Source organism: Melospiza georgiana, chromosome 12 (genome assembly GCF_028018845.1).
Source record: "Melospiza georgiana isolate bMelGeo1 chromosome 12, bMelGeo1.pri, whole genome shotgun sequence".
Lineage (NCBI taxonomy): Eukaryota > Metazoa > Chordata > Aves > Passeriformes > Passerellidae > Melospiza > Melospiza georgiana.
The window spans coordinates 13,337,240-13,361,818 of NC_080441.1; positions in this window are offsets into that span (position 1 = coordinate 13,337,240).

Below are 24,579 nucleotides of genomic sequence, written 5' to 3' on the forward strand. Positions count from 1 at the left end.
ATAACTATAGGCATTGATGCTGTGATTAGAAAAGGAAAGATTTTGGTGCTTTGATCTATCTGGAATGGATTTCCTTCATAGAATTAAGAATTGTATCCAAAAGTTACTGGCATGAAAATGGCCCTGATTCTCTTGACTGTGTGCAGAGGGAGGCAATGCAGCCCTCCATTGCAGCGGCTGTAAGCAGAGCCTTGGGTAGCCATGCAGATGGAGATGGCTGTGCTGTGGTCAGCACACCTGGATGGACTCCACAAGGGTCTTCTCTGAGTTTTCAGCCAGCCCAGCCCCTGTCTGTGTGTCAAAGGGCAGCACTCATCAGTGTGCTGGGCTTGCATGGCCAGGTGTTGGTAGTGAGTGACAAGGGGATCACAGGCCTGGCAGGTGAGAAGCTGCCAGAAGCTTCCCCCAGGTCTGACAGAGCCAATGGAGCCAGCTCCAGAACAGACCTGCCCCTGGTGCCAAGGCCAAGCCCATCAGGGATGATGATAATGCTTCTGTGGTAACACAGGTAAGAGGGGAAAAAAAAAAAAAACCTGAGTGGGAGTAGTTGTGGCCAGAGAAGAGAGAAGTGAGAATGTGTGAGAGGAGCAGCCCTGCAGACAGGCAGGGCAGTGCAGAAGGAGGGGCAGGAGGCGCTCCAGGTGTTGGAGCAGAGGTTCCCCTGCAGCCCCTGGTGCTGCCATGGAGAGGCAGCTGTGCCCTGCAGCACAGGGGGGGCCTGGCAGCAGGGATCCAGCTGCAGCCCGGGGAGGAGCCCAGGCCAGAGCAGGGGGATGCCCAAAGGAGGCTGTGAGCCATGGGAAGGCTGTGCTGGAGCAGGCTCATGGCAGGGAGGCCCCATGGAGAGAGAAGCTGATGCTGGATGGAGCATGTTTACCAGCAGAGTTTGTGACCCCACAGGGGACCCATTCTGAGGCAGCTGTGCCTGGAGGACTGTGCCCTGTGTGAGGGACTCACACTGGAGAAGTTTTCAGAGTGCTGTCTCTCATAGGAGGGAACCATGCTGGAGCAGTGAAAGAAGTTCTCCTGATGGCAGACCAGCAGCAGAAACTTGAACTGATGAAGTGACCATAAACCCTGTTCCTTGGCATCTCTGGGGGCAGGAGGTAGAGTATTGGGAACAAAGCCCATGAAAGCCCATGAAGGAAAGAGAGGTGGGGCGGGGGGGAAGGTGTTTTTAGGATTTTTCTTTTTTACTTTTCATTTTCCTGGTGTGATTTTGATTGGTAATACATTCAACTAATTTCCCTAAGTTGAGTGTGCCCAATCAGCAACAATATCAAAGATGGAACTCACGAGCTTAGAGAGTCTAATTTTCTAGTCAATCTAAACTAGAGAAGTTTTAGTCAATAGAGTGACATTTCTAGATTACTTATCTGATTCTATAACACAGAACATGGGCATGTTTTTCTAGCACCCATTGTAAATCCTTTGGGTGACCATCAGGCATTTGTTTTGCTATGTGCAGGAACAGGAGGCTTCAGTCTGAAGCTGATACAGAGATTTATGAAGGCTGATGAATACCTCTCTTGAATATACTGCACTTTTAGCTGAAGTTAATCTGAAAACATCACATGACTCTTTCCAATCCATAGCAAAATTCCCAGGGATGTCGAGGAGCAGTAAGTCTGTATTTCAAAGGCTATATATGCCAGTACATTTATATGGCCTTAATGTTATTTGTATTGACCCTGGTGAGAACTGCTATGGAACTACTATATAAAATGCCATTCTCTGGACAGACTGTGATATTTAACTTCCTATTAGAACCATATATAACTTAAATGATTTGTATTTTCCCACTAAGTTGTTACAGAAAACAATGCTGTAATCTTATGTAGTGGCAACAGATGAAGTGTGGAAAAAAAAAACCAACAAGCAAAAGGAAAAATTACCCTTCAATAGCAGTCTTGTAGTTATGCTTTTTTGTTGTAGTTGGTTTTGTTTGGTTTTGGTTGGGTGTTTTTTGTTGCCGTCACTTGATACGAGCAGAGCGAGGCTGCAGTACCGGGCTGCGGCCACACGAGGGCGCCCCAGGACCGTCCGTGCGGGGCTCTCCGGGCCCGGTGCCGGTGTCGGTGCCCGGTGTCGGTGCCCGGTGTCGGTGCCCGGTGTCGGTGCCGGTGCCCGGTGTCGGTGCCGGTGCCCGGTGTCGGTGCCTGGTGTCGGTGTCGGTGCCCGGTGCCCGGTGCCGGTGTCGGTGCCCGGTGTCGGTGCCGGTGCCCGGTGCCGGTGCCCGGTGTCGGTGCCCGGTGCCGGTGTCGGTGCCCGGTGTCGGTGCCGGCGCCGGTGTCGGTGCCCGGTGTCGGTGCCGGTGTCCGGTGTCGGTGCCCGGTGTCAGTGCCGGTGTCCGGTGTCGGTGCCCGGTGTCGGTGCTCGGTTCGTGATGCTGTCACTGCATTCACATCGCTGTGGGGACAGCACACCGCCCCAGCTCTCTAAATCCTGCCTCCGGACCGCCTCGGGACTCACAGTGTCTCACAGAACCCAGGAGAAATGCTTGAAACGAATGACACACTAAGAGCCTATAATACCTTTAATTTTTGTTGTTGTTAATGGTAAATTTAGACTATTATAAAGGATTTTTTTTTATTATGGTGAATGTATTTTAATTTTGAGAGCTGTCTTAAATAACATGACCTAGAGTGTTCGTCTATTTCTTGCAGGCTCTCAGGAGACTGTCAAGCACTTGGCAGTACATGTGTCAAATCCTGAAGTTCCCTTATGTACCCTTTAACTGCACTAAACCTATTTTACTTTAATGGTCCTCTTCCTTTTGGCTTAGAGATCTTTTTCATTTTCACAGCCTTTCGAAGAAAATCTTATGTATTGAAAGTTGAGAGTGAGGTTTTGCTCTCTTGGGTTGTAGTGAAAACTCAACTAAATTTTCTCATTCAACAGTAAAAACTTTGGTGCTGCGCTCTTTACATTTTGAAAGGCTCCACTTCAATAATGTATCAGTTAACCAAAGCAAATGAGATTTTCAGCAGACCATCATGACATTAAAAGGAAAGTTGCCAAAGTAGAGTTTTGTCAGAACTCATTTGTCTCCCCACTTTATACATCTGCTTTTGTTAATATTATTGTCAAAACATCTAGTCCTGTACTAGATTTTATATTAACAATTTACACCTTTACAAAAGATTTGGCAGAACTCCAGTGTTTAGATGTCAGTTGTGATTATTGATTTGCATTTTGAAGAGGTGTGATTCACTCAGTGCATCAGCTTTCCTTTTGTACATGTAACATTTTTCAGAAGAGATTTCAGGCAGCGAAGGAAAACAAGACCGGTATATTTATTTTATGAGTGCTCTCTGAATTTCTTGGAATAAGAAAAATTGCTGGGCCTGGGAGCTAGTGAAAGAAAATTTTAACTTTGGAAGGAAAACTTCAGATTTCAGCGAGGGAAAGACAGGGCTCTTCTTGCAGAGGTGTTTTCCTCTGCAGGGGCTGTTTTCGTGTTGGCTGCCTGAGAGTGTGGGCAGCTTGGCATCCCCTGGGCTGAAAAACAGAACCTTGGGTTGGTGACATGCAGAAAGCAAGCACAGGTAATTTTCTCACTCTAGAGTCACCAGCTACCCCTCTCCACCAACACTGGGGTCCTGTGACAAGGTTGTTTCAGTGCAGGCTCTGCTGAACAAAAGTGCCCCAGAGCTTTCCTACTGTTCCAGTGAGGCCAAGGCTCCTCCTGTCATCCCCAGCTTCAGTCTGCAGCATCTCAGCTGCCCAGCTAAGAACAGAGTTGCACTGCATGACCTTCAGACATGCCTTCCACTATAAATTATTCTGTGATTCTGTAATGGTGCAGTAATTCTGCATTTCAGGCATGTTCAGATATTCATGCTATTTGATGGAACAAGAAGTGATGTCCATGTCCAGTTCTCATTAAATATTAAAATGCCACATCTGTGGTTAAAATAAAGCTTAAGAGGCACTATTTTTCTTCTTTATTGACTCTTTCAGTGCCTTGTTAAAACTCATCTGCTGAGTGCATTGCAGCAGATGTGTGAGTTGGAAACTATACCAGAGAAAGATTGGAGTGTGGACACAGGTTCTGCCACACAGGATTTATAGGGATGTCAGGTGTTGCTGAAAAGTAGCTGATGAACATGGAAGGATAAAATAATAAAAGACACAGTTAGCCAACTGCTGAGAAAAGCATCTCTGAACAGAAGAAAAATGTCTCTGAAATGGCTGTCTAACATTTCCCAGGAAGAGACAAATGTTATCAGTCCAAATCACAACACACCAATTGTTCTTAGATGACATTATGATGAGAGGCATCCTACTCACTGAAGTAATTTGTCTTGATGAAACAGTGTGGCACTTTCATGTAAAACAGCTTCCAAGTGGTATAAACACAAATTGTGTTTATACCAAAATTCATAAGAAATTGTGTTTGTACCAAAATTCCTAAGAACAAGAAACTTCCTATGGTAAACTGTAAAGTCTATCAAAGCCTTTAGTTGTGTCACTCATAAAAGGGAAGAAAATGAAGGTAGTCAAAGCTTTTGGCCCACTGGAAAGTCATTATGTGCTTTACAACAGCCTGAGGAGGAATATCACAACTCTTGTTACTTGAGGAGAGGAATTGAGACAATATTGCTCATCAGGTAGTGTCTCAACTATTTGTTATTGATTGGACAAAGAATAAATAAATCTCAGCCTCTGGGCTAAAGCATTAGGGAATATGACAGTTACCAAAATGATAGTGAGAGTTTTACAGACAAGACAGAAAGAACTCTGGATGATGCAATTGAGAGGAGGATGAAAGGCCAAAGAGAAGAGATCACTGAAAGGGATGAAAATCTGATTCTGTAAATGAAAAGAATTATGTACTGGTGGTCAAGCAGCTGTATAAGCCAACAGTTTGTTGGTGATGAGGCTGTATGGAGTGAAAAAAACAAGATACTCACTGAAAGAGCAGTGGCAGGGAGTCTGTTTGCCCATTCTCCCTTCCCCGTGTCCTGCAGGAGTCCTGGCGAGGACAGCAGGAAAAGCCACCGGGTGTGGTTGGGCTGGGGACAGCAGCGTGGGCAGCGATGGCACAGCATCTCCCTGAATTATCCCTCAGGTCTGTCTTAATTAGGCACCCCGGCAAGACAAACAACTAAGAATGATTCCTAGCAAAGTCAAGAACAGTTTTGTTTGTTACCTGAGTAGGAGCAGAGTAGACCCAACAATGTTCTGTGTGTGAAACAGATCTGTCAAACATCAGCCCCTGCTCGGGTATGTAGAAATTAGCTATTGCTGATGGGTTTTGCTATAGCTGTTGCTTTGATTTTAACTTTGACAGCTTCCCAACATGAAAAGGAGTTATTAATAAGTCATTCGGAGATTCTGTTTAATGGGAAAAGGGGATTGAGAGGCTGTTTGTGCCCCTGTGGTTGACAAAATTGTGCATCAGAACCGATCAAGAATTGTCCAAGGAGAAAAGTGAGGGTCTATATTTAGATAAAAATACACAGGGCATTAGGAAGACAGAAAAGGAACTACAAGTGAGGTCTCTCTAAGACTGTTTTCAGTCTAAATTAAGTAAACAGTGATCAGACAAACATCAATGATCCTTCTACCAGGGAGAGACATTTCCAGCTCTCTCAGAGCCTGCAGCACATGCTGGGCAAACCTTTCAACCCTCCCAACAGCTACACATCTTCTTTGCTTTCTGCAGACAGGAAGGCAAATCCAGAGATTTGGATCAAAATTAGAGAGACACTGAGGAAAAAAAGGTAGAAAAATCCTCAAACTTTACCACATAAAATAACAGAACTTAGGCTGTTAGGGTTCGGGGGAAAATTTTTGTTTTCAGGTTATGAATCTATGTAGATGGAGGAAAATCAGGATGTTCTTCAGTAGCTATTTGTAGGGAAATACCTATGTTAATAAAAATCTCCGCACCCTGAAAACTTCACTCTACTTGGTCTATGTCAAATTAATCACCATTAGGAACTTATCCAAACTGATTAAATTTACAACAGTGTGTCTGTCAAAACATGAAGCCTTGGTTCCTAACCTGTATTCTTGGTAAATGGGTGCTTATCAGATGGCAGTCTTAATAAAAGAATAACAGCTACTCATTTTTAACTGTCCAGCTACTACACAGAAAAGTAAAAATACAATTTTCCCAGGAAAGCATTTGCATTGCAGTTGTTTGCTGTCACCTAGAACTGCTTGCTTGACCAGCTATTCTTGTGCAAAGAGAAAAAGAAAAAGAAAGCTTTTTCAGCTAGAAAACAGGATTAAATTTTCTTTTTGGTCAGTACTATAAAACAGAACAACTTACATTAGTTCCCAGTTTCCCTTATCACACCATAGTTTCAGATACTCCATAGTGTAAAAACATTGGGTTTCCTATCTCACTGTGAAAGCCTGTCATTAACAAGTGATTATTCAATTTATTGCTTCTTTTTTTCCCCTAAAATACAGCACGAGCCTTCAGTCATATAAAAAAAACTAATTATAATTTCTTTAGAAGCATTGCTGAAGGTATTTTGTCCTGTTTGGTAGGCTAGGGGTGATTGACACTAGGAGGTTTGGAGATTTTTTTTAGAAGTTGGATTTATTTATGGATTTTTGGTCACTTTCCACTGTAGGCTTTGATAATACAGGCTAAAGACAGGAAGGTTTTATCCCTGCTAGGTCTAAAAATGTAAAACAGAATTTTTCTTTTTATTAGAGTTTGTCTCCTAAGCCAGAGGCTACAGTAATAACAATAAGTGAGATAATTTTGTAAGCATTATCTGTAGTAAATGTAATAAAATAGCTACAAGAGGAAATGTGTTTGGAATTATCTTGTTGAAAATATTATTCAATATGTTAGAGATTAGAAACAATAACATCATGTTTCCTGTGGTAAAAATGTGCTAATAAGAATGGTTATATTAATAGCATTGTTGCAGGCAGCCTGTATTGTTGGAGTGTGACATCCACTAAAAAAATTGGGTTTTTTAGACTACTTATATTTAGATTTTAACACTGGAAGAAATAATCAAGATCTCTTCCCTTTTATCCTAAGTTTTCATTGCAGCTGGTTTTGAGAGCCATAAAGTTTGAGATTTCACTTTGCAGACTGCATCTGTAGCTGGAATTCTTTTGTTTTAAAGGCAGTGTTGGTTGATGTGTTTGATCCCACCCAAAGGCTTCAGGCTGCTGTCACTGCTCTGGAGTACACAGCAGACTGGGTGTGGGTCCTCTAACACCAAAATAATTCATTGCATCAGGTACCAACTCGGGTTTCTGAGTGCATGGTTGGGGCTGTGGCTTATAAAAGAGAAGGATGAGCTCAGGATAAAACAACAAGCCCTGCTTGGTGGAAAGAATGTAAAAGCCAAAGAAATAAAATCATTGGAAGAATCAAAGAAATAGAAATAGTGGACTACATCTAGAATACTGTAAGAATATGAAGTATTCAGCAAATAATTCAGGTTTAACATACTGACTTCCCAGATCTCTTTGTCAGGTTTCTGCTGCTTTCTTTGGTCTATCATTCCCTATTTCCTTCCCTATTTGATTTTCTATTTTCTATTTCAGACTTCTTTCAAACTTATCTGCAAAAAGGCAATATATGCCTTTATTTTTTGTTTTGTGGCTTCTGGCAATCAGCTTCTCAGACATTTCCTGCAGTTTTCTCTTCCTACATGTGCTGCCTTATTGCATCAGAGAGAGCCTGGAGTGGGAGCTCACTTGGCTGGCATAGCAAAGTTAGAGTGTGTTTGTCCTTGCTCCAAGCCATTGACAGAAGGAGTAGGCAAAATGATTTTAGAGAAAGGATATAGAGTGTTTGCAATGTAAGCTAAAGGATTTCTGCATTTATTAAATTTATGCCATAACTTGGAAAGGAGTTATGAGTAAGTCTGTTAAGTTATATTGAATAGAAAGTGGGGGGAAAAAAGGAACTGCTGAAGGAGGAAGATAATAGAAAACCTTTTTATCACTTTTCACTGTTGTAGAACTTAAAGTCTTTCAGACAGCAAGGCATCCAGAGACTTTGAGGCTGAGTATGGTACTTGTGGAAATGGTTGGGTAGAAGAAGGATATTTCACCAGAAAAGACAAATGAAGGAAATGAAAACTGCAAACCACCTTAATGCTTTCCCCTTAGTGTTCACTAAGGCAGAATTCTGTGTTTTCTGAACAGAAGGACAGAGGTAGACAGAGGCACTGGTAGGTTTCTGTCTCTGATCTGAAATAAGTTTGTAATGAATAATGAGAACAAGCTTGGGGTGTGTGGAGTCAAAAATTTAAGGTGCTCTCAACTCAGGTAGTTATTGGCAGTGTCACAATGATTACAGTACAAACTCATTAATTTGAGCAATCCAAGACCTATTTGACCATAATAGAGAATTTCTATGGGTAAAGTACCTACTGGAAAGTGAGGGCTGGAACTCACCTGCTTTTTCTGTTTTGCCATGTAGCTCTAAGCCCTACATCTCCCCTGTATTAAAAATGCAGGACTTCCTATTTGTGTGGAATCAAACTCAGAGCTCCTCAGCTCATGTGTGGTAGGTATGAAAACAGATGCAGTGTAAGCATTCTAATCCATTAGATCACAACCCCCTGAGTTTGCTTAAGCTATAATTGAAGCTGCTCCTGGTTTAACCACACAGGCTGGCATCCAGTAGTGCAGGTAGTGGTACAAGAAAGCAAGTGGTACAAGTAGCAAGACTGACAGCAAAACTGGTCTTGTTTCTAAATGGTGCTGTAGATGTAAAGCAAATGAGTGGCATATTAAGAAGTCTGTTAGATATTCTGTTTGTGAAGACCTAAATTTAAAAATAACTTGTCTGAGCATCAGCTTGTTTCTTAGGCTGAGTGACATGTTTTGAAATTTCCTCTGTACACAGAAAATGGAAAAAGCTGACTAAAGAGTTCCTATTGACCTATAATGCAGAGATGTTTCAGGCACTAAATGGCTTGCTTATGTGCAAATCCAAAATATCTTCTACTGCATGAATTGTTGAGCTTGTCCTAGAAGGCAGAAAGTAGCAACGTGTTCAGAAATATAAAGTTTAAAAGGTCCCAGAGACTGAGTGCCGTGCCATGTGTGACAAATGTGCAGTTCCTTTTTCCAGGGCAGGAGGGGCATTGTGGACTTCAGGGTGATCCAAGCCACAGATGTTTATCCAGCCTTTATGTGCATGGTTTTATGCATACAAATTGCCTTTCATCCTGAATTTCCTGTTGGGTTTTAGTTTCCTCCAAGGAAAGAGAGCTAAGGCTATTAATTTTAAATAGTGTGCATTGCTCCTTCTGATTATTCATTGAAGGGCTAGGTGATTATTGGAAAAGAACCTCTTTCTAATTCCCTTCTTAATACAAACAGACTTTGGCATTCAGACACCTTCAGAATTCAAAAATACTCTGTTTAGTAGAATTAATCCTTATATTTGTTACAACAGTTATTTACATGAATTGCAGTCTTCTCCTAACATGACTACACACAGAGATGTGTGAAAAGTGCACCAGAAATCACTGCACTGTTTCACCTTTTATTGCACACTTCTCTCCACCTTGCTTGCAGAGCCACTATTACTCACAGCCAATGGATTTTTGTCTAAGCATGTGCCAGAAGCAAACAGCAGCTCCCTGCTAGGCTCTTTATGCTTCCACTCCCAATTTTGACATCTCTCAGTTCAAAATTGTGCCTTGTGGGGGTGCTGTGCCACCTAAAATAAATTGCATTGCATTACACTCTGAAAGGCCTCTATAGATCAGAATAATATAGTGACACATCTGAAGACATTTCCTTTCCTTCCTCCCAACCACCCTTCAGCATATTCTGTTCTTTTATTTCCCACAGGATTCTAAGAGCAACTCTACAACTGAGTTTCTCCTCTGCCAAAGAAATCTTCAAATAAAAAATAGATTTTTTTTCCCAAATAAAGTAGCACCTTTCTACACGTAGGTGAAAAACTTCCCCAGGTGAAAAAAGGAGAAATGTATACTTCAAGAAATGGAGTTTCTAAATTATACAAGGTAAATAGTTTTAACAGATTTCAGAGAATTTACTAAAGATTTACATCTGCTTCTATGATTAGCATCCAGCTCGACAGGATAGAAACCCAAAGCTAGCTTTCATGGTACCTTTAGGACATTATTTGAAGTATTTTCCCATCTTTTTCCAGGTAATCTACAGACTTCTTCTGTTCAAGTGATAATTCATAAGGAGTAAGTCACACTGACAATTCCTAGGACACTTTGACTTCTTAAAGGCACCAAGAAGAATCTGTGCAACTTCTAGGTTTTCCTCCATTATAAGGAAAATATGCAAGTCTGCTATGGGCTTTAAAAAAAAAGCAGATACTTCAATGACAGTATTTATCTGTTTTTAATGTATGTGCCAGTCAAGAGTGTGCTCATGCTCAGAGCTGGAGTGCTCTGTTGATTTGGGAACTGTATTTTTTGTCTTCAGGAAACCTGCAATAAAGTCTTTGTCTATTCTTTCACTTGAATCCTTCTAGTTTTCCTAAAGTCTTACAATTGGGGCCAAACTTTCAATGCCAGGGTGAATTAATTTGAAGTCTCAGCAATGTAATTTAGATGCTTTGGAATAGCAGAACAGAGAGCAGGTTTTGTATTTAGAGGAAAATGAGGTTGTGTGAGGCTTTGTTACTAATTTTTTTGTTGTTTGCTGCTAACCTCAGACTGGCAGAAAAAAATATTCTAAGGTTGATATGTAGTTAATAATTGGTTTTTGAACTTAGGAGGAGAAATCTGTGTTTCATTCAAAGGGCTTCTGAAGAGTTTAAACAGAAGATAATATCTCGCTGCTTCTGTCATGTCACAAGGGCTTCCTTTACATTCCCTCTCAGCAGTCTGAGAGAGAAAAGCTGCTGGTTTCAGGTTGCTGCTGTGAAGTGCAAAGACTTCACTCAAAGTAACAAAGCAAGGTCCGGAAGAAATTCCTCAACTTCACTGAGAAAAACATGCAAATAGAAAGAATATGTTTTGCAATGAGAACTGCCATTTAGAAAAAAAATAGGAGTGAAACAATTTAACTTTTTCAAATATATAATTTTTAAAATCTAGTATTAACAGAAACTGAAAAATGTTTGTCCGTTCTCTAGGCAGAATTATTTACTGAATTTAACTGGAATTCATAAGTAATTTTGATCCCTCAAACCCCAGTGGCACAGGACCACAAGGTATTTCAGGCAGGAAGGGATCTCAGGAACTCATCTAAGCCAACATCTTGCTGAAAGTGGGGTCAGGTGTTAGGTCAGACCACGCTGCTCAGAGAAAATCAAAACCAGATCACATTCCTCAATATCAACAGATTTCCTGTGTCTAACTAAATGAATCTGAATCCACCTGATACCACGGAGCTTTGGATCCAAATTCCAGCATATCTCAGCTAAGGAGCATCTGTAGCTGGGGAGCTGTGTCACGGAGCAATTCTGAGGCAACCCCCAGCATTTAACCCAACCCATGTTCATTTAATGCCAGCTGTGCCCAGCCTGTCAGGTGCCCTTTGTGCTGTGGGCTCCTCACTGCACACCAGGCTGGGCCACAGACTGGGTTAGACACAGCTACACATTGCTCCTAGTGCTGGATGTGCAGCCATCAGCACCTGCTGAGAAGTTGTTACTTTCATAACCACCCAAATTTACTGAGACATTTTACACATGTGAGTAATTTACTGAGAAATTTTACGCTTGTGAGTACACGTTCCCTTCATTTTTAATAGCAGCAGACATTCAGACTAAAAATAAGGAGTCATCCATCCCAGCACAGTGACTGCAAAAGCCACGAGGAAGAGTACAGTGAAAACCAGCACCATTGCAGGGTGGAAACCAAGCAGGCATGAAGGAGCAGGCTGTGGAGTCTGTGGTGCTTCACCTGGAGCTGATGAGTGGCAGCACAGCAGGTCCAGCCCCACTCTGAGCCTTGCCATGGCTGCTGCTGTGTGCAGGGCAGCTCTGGGAACAGCACAATACAAATTAGGTGTGCTCTTCTCCCAGCAGCTCAGGGGCAAATTGGGCAGCCAAACAAAGTTTCAAATGTAGGCTGAAAAGCAGATTTTGTTTAGGGAGGTATTACCTGTACTCTCTAAAACTCATTTCTCCTACTCAGACTTTAAATTTACTGGATTTTGAGTGCTTCTTGTAAGTCTTGGTAATGTACTTTAATGGGAGAAAATTATTTCCTTGCTTTCTTAGATTCTTCAGGAATTAAATGTCCTACAAGACCTGTTGTTTTTTTGGTTTTTTTTTGTTTTTTTTTTTTTTTTTCTTTTTCTCCCTGGACAATGTGTGCTACCTTTATTATCTCACAGCAAAATTTTTAAAAAGACATTATTAAAAGAAACACCACTGGAATGGTAAAAAGCTGGGAAAAAGGAACAAAATCATTCCTGTAAGACAAACTACAATCTTTTAGGAATCAATTTTTTTCTACCTTGAAATTCAGTTTCTCAGTCTGCTGCAGCACTTTGCCCTGCCAAAACCTGACATTCCCTGGAAGCCCAGCTACCTGTGTCTGCTTAGCTGCAGGTGGCAACACCTCCACAAGTGCTGGCCCCACAGGCATTTTACTTTGAGAAGAGCTAATGAGCATCACCTCTGATCCTTTTCTCTAGGATCTAGAGATCCTAGAAAGAGCTAGTGATGGGCACATTCCAATAAATCACCGTATGGGATTGCCCCTCATTAATGGAGCAGGTTCCATTTATGTAGAATATGAATGAAAATAGATTCAGGCTCCTTGGAAGGATGAAATGAATTTTTTGTTTGTTATTCCCTCCCTCAGTCCCTAACAGAGCTAGTTCAGCTTGTATAAATTATAGCAATGCATAATCCAGTGGTGCAGCAGCAGTTCAGTTCAGAGATCAGCCCTGATGTACTTTGAAATTAGTTCTATAGGAAGTTTGATTGGTGCAGAGCAGCACAGAGAAGCAGTTAAAAAGCTGAGGATACAAGATTATTAGAACAGGAATGAAGGAGAGGGGAATCCAAATCTGATTTTTCACTTAGGGCCTCAGTGATCCTCCCACCAAAGTGAAAACCATTGTTGCATAGGATTCCAATAATCATTGTGGAAATAGGAAAAAGATGAAAGCAGAGTGAATGTAAATGAATGTTATTAGGTTTACATCCCTCAAAAAAAGCAGAAGAGTGAACATAAGGGTAAACAGTCACACACCAAACCACAGAAGCACTGATGAATTCCTGTGGAAGGGGATGTGGATTTTAACCTGAGAAAAATCTACAGCTTTTTTGAGAAACACTGCTACAAATTAAAGATGCCTTTTTTTTCCTAGAAATGAAAAATCTCCCTTTGCTCCATTGCAAGTTCATCAGTTCTGCAATAGAGTTGATAAAATCTGAGGAAAATGTATCAGTGTTTCTTTGTGTCTCAAACAGCAACATTCACAAGCCTCTCAAATCCAGTTATTCCTAAAACAGTGCCTTGTGCTTCTTCCAAACATTGGTATAACCAGAAAAGACTCTGCATTTAGTGTTTTTAAAACAGCCCATAGAAAATACATATCACTGAAACCCCTCAGATGCTTATCTTAGTCTGCAAAAGCTCAACATGGGAATTTCATTATTTACTTCCTTCATTCCTTATCTTCTTTTTCTTAATCCACTCTCTCTTTCATCGGAATATCATTTTTTTTGTGGAGTACCTGCAGAGAATGAGAAATATTTTGCACTTTAGTGATGCAGCCATTGCTCCTCTTCAGAGGCAGATTTTGTTAACAGAAACCCACAACTTCTCCCAGCTGCCCTGTACACTGCTGAGCAGCCTCTCCTTTGCCTGTGGAAGTTTGGTTTGGGGATGAGTTGTTCAGTGTTTTATTCCTTTCTTGTTAGGAACAGTGTTGATTGTGCTGAGATAATTACTGCATTCAGTACCTCTCCTTCAGCAGTGATGGATGCAGACCTGGCCCCCCAAGCCCTGAGGTGTCATGGGGAGGCAGAGGAAGGATGTTTCTGGGTATTTCTGCCTCCCTGTGTGACCAGCCTGTTTCTGGAGCACCCAGAAGAGATTTCAGAGTGAGTTTTAGCACGATTCCCCAGGTTTCTAAAGGATTATGGCACTCCTACAAAAAGTGACAAGGTTAGCAGAGATCCCTCTGAGGGCAAGGCAGTGCTCCATGGCCCTGGAGGGAGATCAATTAGCACAAACTAAGTGATTAGTTAGTGCAAACCCAGAACCAGAGCAGAACCACAGAGGAGCAGTGCTGGGCATGGCCTGTGCTGGATATCACTGCTGCTACTTAGTACCTGACCAACTGAAGCCACATAATTGCCTGAATGAGTTCTCAAACCATGAGTTCTGCTTTTAAGCAGTTCAAAGCAAACAACCTGGTGTAGCCTTTAATGGCAGTAAACCTTTGAAAGTTTTCAAACACAGGTAACCAACTGTTAAATCAGAAATGGCGGGCACACTTTCTTTCACACAATAACCATTCCTCAGGGCTTCCTAAAAGATGGACTAATATATTTGTTCACTTTCCCCATGACCACAGGCTCATATTCCTGGGATGTGTAGATGTATCAAAGTTGGAATGCTCTCACATCAAGAGATTTGACTTGTTTAGCTCTGTTGAAGGTCACCACTCCAGCATAAGGACAAAGTAGAAAAGCAGGAGAGATCCTGTAAGTAGCAGCTATTCATATGGAAGGTGTCTCAGACTGACAAGTTATTTTTGGCCAAAGAAACAAAGTTCAATACAGCACTTACGTTATAAGTGCCCTATACTATATCAAGCATTCATGATTTCTGAGTAGTTTCATGGGTAAAAAGATCAGGCTTCATTTCTTTCTCTCCTGCCAATGCATTGTTGAGCTCCAGTACTGCAAACACATCCTAGACTTTACAACCCCAAGCAGTCTCAAAAGAATGGTTTCTGAAACTATTCTCTTTTGCTGAGCATACACCAGCTGCACTTGGTCAGGTCAGACAAGGCTTGCCTTCCTACAAATGCTGAGTGTCTGTGTCAGCCAGGCTTCTCTCTGGGACTGAATCACATTTCCCTGTCCCACCCTGGTGCCCTGGCTCAGTTCATGTGCACACCACAGTCCTCAGTGTGTTCATCACTGAGGGGCACTGAGCTCAGGATACTCCACCTCTCATTCCAGCCGCAAGTTGTTTCCCTGTAAATAAGTAAATACCAGAGCACATAAATTGTCTGTTAAGGAGGAAGGAAAGAAAGATTAAAATTCAGACCAACTCGAAAGAGTTTTGGATGAAAATATTGTCAGATCAATAAGGTTTTGGGATTTGTATCTTGTTTAAAAAAAGTTGATTCATACATGAATGTTTAAGGAAATGTTAAATCTCTCCAAATGAAGGTCTGTCAAGTCAAACAGTTAATTTAATTTAACCAGAACATTCTTCTTCATGCCCCAGGTCAGTTATTTGCATAGATCTGATTTCTTTATTTACATAGATTTGTATTCTTACAGCTCCTTCAGATTCTGTGTTATCTCAATTATATACATTATATAAATAAAAACCCCTGGAGTTTATCTGTGTCTTGTCTGGCTTTATTTAACCAGCAATTTAGGGATGGCTCAGTATTAAGATATAATCAAGCTAACAGCTCCCGCTCATGCAAATAGTTCCTAATCTCTGGAGAAGAACTTGCTGACATGAAATCTGCATTTCTGTGTTTATATATTTAGTCTTCATAGGGAAAATCTTTTGCAGTGAAGCAGATGGTAGGAGATACTGTGAAATTTGCCATTGAACAAAGTGCATGAACATTTTATCATCAAAACTTTGCAGAGAAAATAGCATTTAATAGGGTAGAAAGTTTTATAAAAAAACCCCCGACATCAGGGGTAGAGGCTGACAAACAAGACAGAACAATTTTTCCCTTGTCTTTGGCAATAAATTTTTTGTCGGTTTTTTGACTGCTGAAGGCACAAGATAATTTGTTTTCTCGTAACTCGATAAAAACCCCCAAACATACTGGGAAAAGTTCAAATAACAAAAAAAAGAAAAAAAAAAGAGGCAAACCTAATTTGTTTTCAGAGCAAAAATCCATCCAGACTTTTCTAAAACAGCGCAACCCTATGTGTTAGGCTGTCCTTCCTTGGGAGAGCAGCTCTCAGGGTGTAGTGTGCTCTCTCTCATCTGTTCCTGGGGTTTGCTCTAGGAGGTGCTTGGTAAATGCCCCACATGGACCCTGGTACAGGCAGCATCAAAGCCCTGTTGTAGAGCTGGCTGTGACTAATCAGAGCAAACTGCAGGATGGACATAATAGGCTCCCCTTGGCTTGTCCTACCTCATAACTGTCTGCCATCTCTCATCCCCATCAAAGCTGCTGTGACTGAGCCTCTTACCCTGGCACAAATAGAGAATAATCCAGGCGAGAGCTGTCACAGGCCTGGATGGCTGCAGCCAGCTCTCTGCAGGACAGCAAAGGGCAGATTTACCAGGCACTGATTCATGGGTTTCCTTTTCTTACAATTAGTTCACCACCCTAAAGAGGGAGATAAGAAGCTGATGATGTTGGATGTCCTCTTTGTCCCCAAATTAGTGCTTCATCTGCACCCCCAGCTTGCACTCTGAGCTGAAAAAAGCTGGGATTTTGTGCAAAAGGTACAATATCCACCCCTCCTAAATGGAGAGCAAAACTGAACCATGAATTATCAGGGGAAGAAAAGCTAAACATCAGTCTTTTACTGACATGATACAGAACCTGAATTTGATATGCCTAATCTGTTCTTTAATAGGAATATTTGATCAGTTTTGTGTCACACCTCTATGTTGCATTTCATCAGCCTTAATAACCAGAGCTGGACCATAAGAAGCCCAAGCAGGCCTGTTCTCACTGTTCTTTGGTGTACAGAACAGTGCACCAAAAGACATCGATCTTCTGAACCTCCCCCCCTGCTGCCAGGGGGTTTGAGAGATGGGAAAAGAGGCTGAAGAGGGAAATGGCACAGTTCAGTGCCAGGGAAGTGATGAGACAGGGTCCTACCAATGAAGGTGGATGTAGGAAAAGGAGAAATGGCATAAATGAATCTTAGTCAGCGTTTCTGGAGTTCTCAGATTACCTCACAAATCCTACTTAATTAAGCCTCCTAGCCCAGCAGTGAGGTACTTATTAGAACTATGTGAATACCTCATTTTGCTTTGGTGACTTAACAGAAAAATTAGCAGTAATTTTCAGAAAAATGAACTGACCCAAAACACAATCCATTCCTTCAAACTAACCTAAACAATTTTTTGTTTATTTACATGAAAAAAATCTTAGTGTCCAGTACTTGCAATAAAAGAAAATAAGGCAGAGATTTAAAAGAAGAGGAAGATAAGTGTTATCATTATAGTGTAAGAGTTCTATTGCCAGTACATCACATGGGTTCCAGATTGCTACAGTTTTGTACCTCCTTGATGTTTCTTGTAGACAGCTCCTCTAGGCACTGACTCCTCCTCCTCACAGCAACCAACTCCAGTTCTCCCCAACCAACCAATCCACTCTTTTATAACACTCTTATTGGCTACAGCTGTGGCCTGTTAAAATCAGGCCTGCTCCTAATCTTTAATAATTAACCCAGCTGGAACTCTTTAGGGGGTAAGATTACTTTCTATACTACCTTTATTTACTTATATTCTATCCTCCTACAGATAAGTTTTCTAACTAGATGTGGTTACAGCATTTCAGCAGACATGGGCATGTTGCTGCTCAACATGGTGACCTGTAATCCACATTGAGAGAGTTCACAAACATGGATTAAATCAGAAAGATATTGACAGTAATGGAAAATGGGTGAAAAGGCATGTTGTCTTTCTATAAGTTCATTAAAAAGCTACATTTTATCAGCCCTTTAAAGGAAACCAACAATAGAAGTTTCTCTAACTCCCTTTTCATGGTGTTTCCAGCAGCACCACTAATTAATTTGCACAGAAGGTCTGGTGCACCTCGATTCCTTGTGGTGGGAGATTCATGCAGGCAAAGAAGGAAGAGAATGGGAAGCTCCCATCTGTTGGACATGTCAGGATCAGCCAATGCAAGAGTGCTCAGCAGGGTGAAACCAGCTGGGAGTTGTGCTGATTCTGCTGGTGACAATCCTGCACGATCCGAGCAGCATCTCCAAGTCTCCTCCTACCTGGGATTGAATCCTTTCTCCTGTGCAGCAGCCTCTGATCTGCAGAGAAATGTGAATTTTACAATTCTGCACCCCTCCTCGTAGATATGGCCCAGAACACAAGCTTGGAAAAACACAACTGAAACCCCTTAGTGTTAGTGATAAAAGCTTCTTACCCCACTGAAAGTCAGAAGACATGCCAAAAAGTTGCAACATAACATAATTCATGGGTAGCAAAACATTTCAACATTAATGCAAAATGTTCTGGCATGCCAGAACAATTAGAGCAGCTCAGCTGCTGAAGGTGGACTGGCAGTGCAGACTCCTCTCGGGTGGTGCTCATGCTGTTAAACAAAAGCACTGTTATATGAAGAGATGACATGAGATATTAAGTTTGACCCTATATTTGTCATTGTACTTTAAAATGATTAGAGGACCAACAAGAAACATTTATAAAAAGTAGTTATATATCGTGCAAGCTTAATAATTCACAGTGAACCATTAAATTTACAAAGCTACTTTAAACAGCATCAAGGAACCATTCCTGAAATACAAGAGAATAAGGATTGCATGTAGAAAAAGCAGTATTATGATATTAGAGTAAATGATGAGGGTTTAAGGGTATTTTTTAGTTGTATTTTAATATTCTTAGCTGTGTTATTATTAGTGTAAAACTTGCATGAAAATATAATATTTTTAAACACAGCATGAAAGAGGTGCTGGGGGAGTGAAGAAACAGAATGTTGATGCTGGCCTGAACATCCCATTTAACTTTGAGACTTTCAGTAGCTCTTTCAGAAATAAGAAGATTTTATTACTGGTCAAAATACTCTGTGTGTGGGTATGTGTGTATGAGTAGTCATAAATTCCCAGTGTGTGATGCAAAATTTCTTCATTTGAAATTGCCAAAGCAGAATGCTTCAATGGATGTGTGAGAACTCCACTTTAAGCCAGAAAGAACACAGCATTTTACATTGTCATTTTATCCAGGTTCAATTTTGAAACCAGCCTTCTTGTTCCCTTCAATGTACACACAGTGCTTTATTCACACTGAGAAATGAACCTCACACAGCACACGTGGGACTGCTGGGCTCACTGGCCAGGTATGAACTGCTGAGAGATGGGAAAAGAGGCTGAGGAGGGAAAGGGCACAGTGGCACACGCTATTGGCATTTTCTTTTACAAGACCCATATCCTCACATTCCAGTTAAGCAGAGTAGGAGCTTGCTGCTCTGAGGTTTGCCCTCAGCAGGTAATTTTGCACTGTGACACAGGGTGTTTGCTGTGTGTGCTGAGTGCAGGAGTGACAGGGGTAGAATGGTCAGGATGGATGGAGACCAGAGATTTCTGAAGCCAGGTCGTGGAACCTGGGGTTTATTGCAGAGGGCCTGGGTGCAGGGCCCTGCTGGGAGCTGCCAAACACAGCTCAGAGCAGGACTGAGAGAGGGAAAGAGAATGGGAGAGAGAGGGAAGGCAAGAGTGTGGTAAAGAGGATGAGAGAGTAAGAGATAAAGAGTAACAGAGGATAAGACAGCAAGGTTCCCATTACAATACAATAAATCTTCTGTGTTGAATATTCTAATTCTCACTAACCAATCTAAAACAAGATACAAATCCTATAGCATTTACATACAGCCTATAAGAATCACTACATTACCATACTGTGTTACATTTTAAACCCTAAAAACTACTCTTTAGACCCCTTCAGCCAAGCTGTAGGGTCTGCTCTGACCCTGGGACCTGTCTGCAAGCAGAGGGTATTGTTTGATCAAAAGGGGATTACCTTTAGCCGGCCATACTATTGTTTTTTCGTTGTTCAGTAACTGAGGTATTTCAAAACTTGCTTTCATTTCAATCTCGCTTAAAGTTTCCATATTCTCAAAATCTTTTGCCAGGCAATCATATTCATACAGCTTTCCTGTTTCACCTTCCCCATCAGCTGAGGCTGCCCTGTGAGCCCTGCAGAGGTGGCAGAGGTGCCAGGCTGGCTGTGAGCTGTGCTGCCAGAGCTGCGCTCGCTGCTCTCCGCATTCAGGGCACGTGCCTGTGTTATGCCTCCCTCCTGCCAGGGCACTTTGGTTTCCGTGAGTAAAGCAGCACATTCAGCTATCAAAGGGAAAGGGTGAAGGCAGAGAAAAGGCCAGGAAGTTCCCATGTTTAATGAAGCTTTCATTCAGTACATACAGCTTCTCACGTAAACCCAGAATGTGCAGAGATCCCATGGAATTCAGACCAGGCAGCGTGTGGGCCAAATCCTTGAACAGGAAAGTAAGCAAAGAGTGTAAAAGGCTTATTTAGTTATCAAATTCAGCCCTTGTTATTTTGGGCAATCCTGTTCTCTAATCCATTTCATAAAATGATGTACAATTCATGACAGTTTTGTTGTAAAAAAGAGAATGGGGGTAAATTAGCCTGTTCTAATTTTCTGTATGACCTTAGCACTTGGCATGAAGGATGAAAAAGAGGATGATGAACACCATTCTTCTTTCCTCCACCATAAAGTTGCATGAAGCTAGATGTAATTGCTCATCAGTGCAGACATCTAAAAGCATGAAGGATAATGATGGTCACTATGAAATAGTGAATTACTTATCTTGGTTCTTCATTTCTCCCATATGTTGGCTAGAAGAATATAAGAGACATCTATCTTCTGAACCTCACTGTGCTTTGAAATGTGTAAGAATCTTTGGTTCCATAAAATGGAAATGCCAGTGTTCTGTATTTTTCCTTAAATCCAAGTTGGGCAAGCAGAAGTTTTTCCCCTTTGCAATATAAGAATTAGTGAGAACTCAGAGTCATGATATTATTGCACTCTGTGTGTTCTCTGAGGATAAAGCTGTGAGATGGTACCCAGAGTACAGAAATTGTAATTCTGGTATTATTCATTCTGTGCTGGATCGTGGAGCAGAAGCTCCTGCCACGAGTGGGTGATCTCATTCAGAGTGAGGGTGCTGAGGGCCAGTGCTGTGCTTCTTGCTGTCTCATCATGGCACTGAAAATGAGCTGGTTCCCATGCCTGGGGCTGGGTAGAGCCATGGAATAGCCCATGTCCAGGACAAGGACACAGCACATTGGCAGAAGAGACACAGGCAGAGGCAGAATTGCAGCTCTGTGTGTGTGCCAGTGCAGGCAGGTGAGAGGCAGCATCACAGCTCCGGTATCTGACAGGGCTGCCAGAACGAGGAGCCTGTGCTGATCTGCCTCATCCAGCTGGCACAGGAGCCACTGTTTCCATGACTTCATTGTCATGGGTGGGCACTGAGGGGGAGGAGAGGATGCTCAATGTGCCTGTCCAGGCTGCAGCAAGCGCTCTGTGCTGCACACACACATCTACAGCTACTCTCACCCTCAGCAGAGGCTCACTATGACACCCACTCCCCCTAACTTTTAATTCCTGAAACTAGGTTCTACACAGGATTTGAGCAGCCCACACAAGGTTTTGCTGGTCCCCTTCTTAAGGAGCATTTTGCTCATACTGAATATATATTTAGCAAAGTTATTGACCCTGTTATTACTAATGTAAAACACTTTCCAAACCCAATTTGGTCTTTATAAATATTCAACAGGAGATTTGCTTATGATTGATAGTTTTACTTTTACATATGACATATGTAGGTGTTTTTACTTTATGTTTTATAACAGCACGAACAGAGCACTGCATATACTGCATGTTCTGTGTATGTAAGTAGTGCAGCAAGCTCTGAGCAAGAGCCAAAAGCCATGCAGAGATGAGACGTGATGTACATTTATCAGAACCAGGAGAGAAAAAGCAAATTTCAGCAGTTGGACAAACTGTACTTGCCTAGAATGTGAGCTTTTCTATCCCACACTGTCATAGTTCCTTAATAACCTGCTGCAATGAGAGCTAATAATGAGGCATTTTATGGTTAAATTAGCTCTGCTGAAAAAATGAAAATGTGGAATTGCTATGAAATCCAAAGAATAAATTCAGGCGTGCATTTTGGCAGTTGACACCCCTTGGACTGTGAGTGGGTACTTGATCATCAGATCTGGGAAGCAGGCTGGCCTCGTGCCACTGCTCAGAACTGCAGTGTCTGGGCAAGAGTGAGTAAAACAAGGCCATCACAGAACCTCAGAAAATTAGTGTGCCAGGGTGTTTCATCCTATAGCCTGAAGGCTTAGATTAACAACCTGTGTCGAAGTGACAGACTTTGGATCTTCAAAGGCTGTGGAATCCTCCCCATAGGAGGCTCCAGAGCTCCACTGTTTTTATCAGTCTGATGAAATCAACCTGCTTAGACTGTGGATGAGATTAAATTTATATCCAGAAATGAACTGATTCGATCTGTAACATTTAAAATGAATAATGAAAGTATCTTGGTTGAACAGAAAAGCAGTGGGTTTTGTTTCTCAAAAATGCTGATCATTAGCTTCATCCTTCTCTAAGGTGTGCCAGCTTTGTGACAAGAGATCCACAAGAATGCCTAATTACTTGCAGATGATTTTGTGGCTGTTGTTTCAAGCATATGTCAATGAAATACAAGGTCTGTTTTATAATACCAAGGCACTAATCCTACTCTCTTTGCTAATTAAATGGAATTATACAAGCCAAAAAGTAAGCAATATTTGGCTGCTGTAAGAAGGTTTTCCTTTTAGCTACATAGAAAGTCCCATATTCTTATTACACAGGTCCCATATTCTACTTCCCTTTCAGCTACAGTATTGGACTGACTTTTGTTGTAAAACTGTTCTCTGCCTGTGTGAGGAGTGCTTTCCCAGGCTGGTGGAAGGTCTCACCTCTGGTTACTGACCCAATATCTTGGACATTCTGGGTGAAGTAAAACTAAAGGAAATTAAGGAAATTGATGGAAGGGCTTAACATGCTGTCCTTTGACAAGCTTTGTCCATGCTGTTATGAATTCCTGCTAAAGAATTCTTGAAGGAGGCATCAATTCATTGTAGGAGTATGTGCAGTCACCACAAAGGTCAGTAATTGCTTTGTTGAGGCTTGACAGGGAAGAGGGTCCAATCTGTAGGGGGACAGAATACAAGAAAATAAAGATAGTGTGGAAAGTAATCTCACCCCTAAGGAGCTGCAGCTGGGCCAATTATCAAGGATTAGGAACAGGCCTGACTTTAACAGGGCACAGCTGTAACCAATGAGAAGCAGAGTGCTATAAAAGAGTGGGGTGGCTGGGTGAGAAGGGAACTGGAGTCAGTGGCTGCTTTGTGAAGAGGAATGAGTCAGTGCTCTGAGGAGGTGCCCATGAGAAACACCAAGAAGGTATGGAACTTTTGTGGTAAGGACATAACAGTAGGGAACCTCTGTGATAAGATGACAATATGAATCCTTGGCTTGAACCTTTGCAAAACATACTGCCAGGGGAAATCAGTGCAAATCAGTGGGTAGTGTTTGTGGTGATGGTGTGTGATGAGAGACACCCGTGCTCAGAGGGAGGTAGAGATCTCCCTTTTTACAGGATCATGTAAAACCCCAGCCCAGTTTGTTTGCTTCCTCACGCTCTTATGTACGTGCCCAGCATTCCTCACCTGAATCCCCTCTGTGGCTGTGCTCAGGGCTGTGAGCAAGCTGGGAACAGCTACAAGCCATGAGAAAGCGTAGCATGAGTGTTCCTGGTGTCCAGATGTTCCTTCCCCAGGCTGAAGCATTAGGGAATGGGTGAGCTGTACATAAGTTATAATAAGATTTCTCAATTTTAGATTTGACAGCTTGCAGTGTTTATTTTTCTCTTATATTTGCTTGTAGCATTTAAACTAAGCAGTGTTTTCAGGTAATTGAGACACTTGGGAAAACTGGTATTAACAAAATCTATTTTTCTGTGTAAAGTGTTTGGCAGAAAATGACAAGCTTTCAAGTGTTTTTTCCTTATTTTAAAATGCTTTTGGCTGTTATTAGTGAGGGTTAAAAAACCCTCCAGTCTGAACAATTGGTAGTTCAACCAGCACAGAAGGACTATGGCTGTGTTAGCCTCTGCCCCTGGGGACAGCTGCAGAGCCTTGGTGACAATATCACAGGAGTTTTGGCAAGTAAAAATAAAGGAGAAGGCAAAAATTGTAAAAAAGGCTTCTGCCAAAGATAAGCTTGAAACTACTTTAGGTGCTGTGGCAGGAGCTGCTCCTGAGTAGCTGACAGGAGGGACATGGAATCACTGAGTCTATGCTGTGGCTCTGCTGTCAGGGGACAATCCAGCAAAGTTTCACTCCCATCTCTTCTCTAGCTAAGTGCAATCTGACAATTTTCTATGCTGTTTAGGAAGTGTTTCTGTTGGGAGGGACCAAAGAAAACTGAAAGGATAAATTGTTTGGGAATAAACAGATCCTCTAAGTGAAGGGAGGGTGTGTGCCTGGAGGACTGAAAAGGATCTGGAGGAATTCTAGCAGAGCTGACCAGATTCCAGCCTGGCTTCTGCCACATTTCTCTACAGAGCCTGTGTTATTTCCCAGTGATCTGGATCCCAAACAAAAAGGCATTTGTGCCTTTTAGCACTGCCCTCCCCACACTGCGTGCCCTGCTCCACTGGGGAGGTCACAGTGCTAATTTAGCTGAATCTCAT